This window comes from Lepus europaeus, chromosome 6 (assembly GCF_033115175.1).
Source record: "Lepus europaeus isolate LE1 chromosome 6, mLepTim1.pri, whole genome shotgun sequence".
NCBI classification, from domain to species: domain Eukaryota; kingdom Metazoa; phylum Chordata; class Mammalia; order Lagomorpha; family Leporidae; genus Lepus; species Lepus europaeus.
The window spans coordinates 26992296-26995481 of NC_084832.1; the positions used below are offsets into that span (position 1 = coordinate 26992296).

The window sequence follows — 3186 nt, forward strand, 5'->3', positions numbered from 1 at the left end:
TATCATATGTATATAATTGTAAAGATCCTTAGATAGGAGTATCTAGTATTTACAGACTTCAGTAAGTCCTGGGGTGAGAGAGGTGAGGGTACAGAAATGCAGGCTGATGATGTCTCTAGGAAACCCTCTTTTTCCTCCACATTTAGGCAATCTATGCTCTTCAACTGTGAAGAAAATTACGCTTCTCAGGATACACAGCAGACTCATAGAATGGCAGATGTCCTAAACAGCATGCTGGCCTCAGAATTAGCCCGTAAGGCATTCGGATCTGGCTGAAGAGCCCATGAGAGTATTGTAGGCATGGAAAGCCAAGGCACCCTGGTAAAAAAAAAAAAAAAACCTAAATGAAAGATCTCTGTGAGTGAGATCCCAGTAGAAAAAACGGGGCCATCAAAGAAGGAGGTACCTTTCTCTGAAGGGAGGAGAGAACTTCCACTTTGACTATGACCTTGTCTAAATAAGATCGAAGTCCACGAACTCAAAAGGCTTCCATAGCCTTGGCAACTCATGACTAGAGCCTAGGGAGATTTCTGAAGCCATAAACAAGAGTGTCAAATTGTTAAGTCAACAACAGGAATCACTGTGCACTTACTCCTCATGTAAGATCTCTGTCCTTAATGTGTTGTCCAATGTGAAGTAATGCTATAACTAGTACTGAAACAGTACTTTATACTTTGTGTTCTGTGTGGGTGCAAACGGATGAAATCTTTACTTAATATATACTAAATCGATCTTCCGTATATAAAGAGAATTGAAAATGAATCTTGATGTGAATGGAATGGGAGAGGGAGAGGGAGATGGGAGGGGTGCGAGTGGGAGGGAAGTTATGGCGGGGGCGGGGAGGAAGCCATTGTAATCCATAAACTGTACTTGGAAATTTTTATTTACTAAATAAAAGTTTAAAAAAAAGGAAAAAAATTAAGCTTCTTTTCCAATATCTGGGGTATTCCACAAATGGGAGGGAATTTGAGTTGCTCAGTCTTGCTCATATAACAAAAGTTTAGTCATTTACATTGTTGATCCACATTAACATCATGGGGTCTGAAAAGGTTAATGAGGATTCCTAGCATCTAGTCTAGATCCAAATCAAGGTGAGGACAAAATTGAATTTCTCACTTGCTGATATATTCATTTACTACACTTGATCTTAGCCAAAAGGCCAAGAAGCGGTAACTGATATATTAATTTTAATTCAGAGTGAAAAGTGACTGTTTTTAAAAATATTTATTTGAAAGCAGAATGAAGAGAAAGAGAGAGATCTTCCATTTGCTGTTTCACTCCCTAAAAGCTGCAATGTCTGAGTTGGGCCAGACTGAAGCTGGGAGCTTCATACTCCATTAGGTCTCCCACATGTGAGGCGGGTGTCCCAGCAATGTTGTTCCCAACAGTTTATGACGCTCAACATTACATTTATCCAATGTCTGTCTAATTAGGTGTTACATTCTAAACGTATTCCTCCAAAATTCACGTTGAAACCCTAAATCCCAAAGATGGCATTAGGAGCCATCTTCTGCTGCTTTCCCAGGCACATTAGCAGGAGGCCAGATGAGAAGCTAAGCACCTGGGACGTAAAGTGGCACTCCAACATGGAATGCCGCACAGTCAGTAGCAGCTTAATCTGCTGTGACACAAGCTGGTCCCAAAACAAAAGACTTTAAGCATACAATGTTATTGATACTTTTCCAGTTATTGGCATAGAAATATTTACTGTTCTAGGTAAGTTTTTTAGGTATTATCATATGAACAACAGAAATTCCCAAAGGGAACCATTCAATATAATTTGTCTTGAATGGTCCATATAATTGTCAATCCAGTTTGGGGCAGATTTTGGACAATTTTACTTATTTTTTATACATTTTATCTCATTTGAGTCCTGAAATCACTTTTGATTCCAGTTTACTGCTAATGAACATCCTGGAAGGCAGTAGATGATGGCTCAAGTGCCTGGGCTCATGCCACCCATGTGAGAGACCCAGATGGAATTCCTGTATCCTGGCGTCAGCCATTCTGAGCACCAGATGTTGTGGACATTTGGGGAGTGCATCAGTTTGTAACAAATCTCTCTGTCTTTCTACTTTACAAGTAAATAGTTTAAAAAAGACCTAAACCTAACTCAGCTATTACGCTTTATCAAAGAAAGGCCATTTGCAGATCACAGCTTCTAGATAGAATCTACATTATTACCTGGCGTGCTGTGGATACCTAGTCCGTTTAGACAGCTGTACAAAATCCCATAGGTTGAATGCTTTATAAACAACAGAATTTTATTCCTTATAGTTGTGGAGGCAGGAAAGTTTGAGATCAAAGATTCCTCATATTAGGATTCTAGTGAAGATTAATTTTCAGTTTTATAGAACACTGTCCTCTTACTGCATCCTCACATGATAGAAAGAATGAGAAATCTTTGAGGTCCTTTGTACAAGGGCACTAACGCCATTCATGAGTGTCCTCAAAGCCCACACCTCCTAATGCCATCTTTGGGATTTAGGGTTTCAACGTGAATTTTGGAGGAATACATTTAGAATGTAACACCTAATTAGACAGACATTGGATAAATGTAATGTTGAGCGTCATAAACTGTTGGGAAAAACACTGTTGACGTTTACCAGTATTAAACCTGAGATTAAGCAACCAAAAACATTAAGGCATTTGTTGATAACTTTTTTATGTATTTTCAGTTTATAGAAATAACACTAAAGACAAAAAAAGATGTAAATTTTCTATTTTGCTCTAGAGCATAATTGTTTCTTGGGCAATGTCTCAAATGCAAGTTGTAAACTACCGGTATTTGTAACACAAACCCAAATACAGATACAGGTTTGGCTACTTAACTACGGTTGTATTTTATTTTTATCTCCTGTACCAACAAGCATAAGGGGCTTTTTTTATGAGAAAGAGAAAACTTGGATCTTGAAATGAAAGAGAAAAGTAAAGCTCCCTTCAAGTCTTGGAAAGCATCTGATGCTTTCCCAAGGCCATTCTAGCCTGGAAGAAGAAAAGATGATGTGCAGATTGCAATAGCACTTCCAACTCTCAGTCACTCTCCCTGACTTGAAAGTTGTAGCCTAGCAAGCATTTTAGAATAGAATTCATTTATTTTTCAACAAGTCAGCAGTTCTAACAAACGCCCACCTATGCATAGCCTCTAGGCTGCCTCTAAATTATTGACGAATTTACTAACTTGCT

At 38.5% G+C, this 3186-nt stretch overlaps 1 pseudogene; it reads right to left on the minus strand.

Annotated features, from left to right (window-relative positions):
* Positions 1–1013: 1013 nt before the first annotated feature.
* Positions 1014–1171, minus strand: LOC133762604 (U2 spliceosomal RNA; annotated as a pseudogene).
* Positions 1172–3186: the final 2015 nt, after the last annotated feature.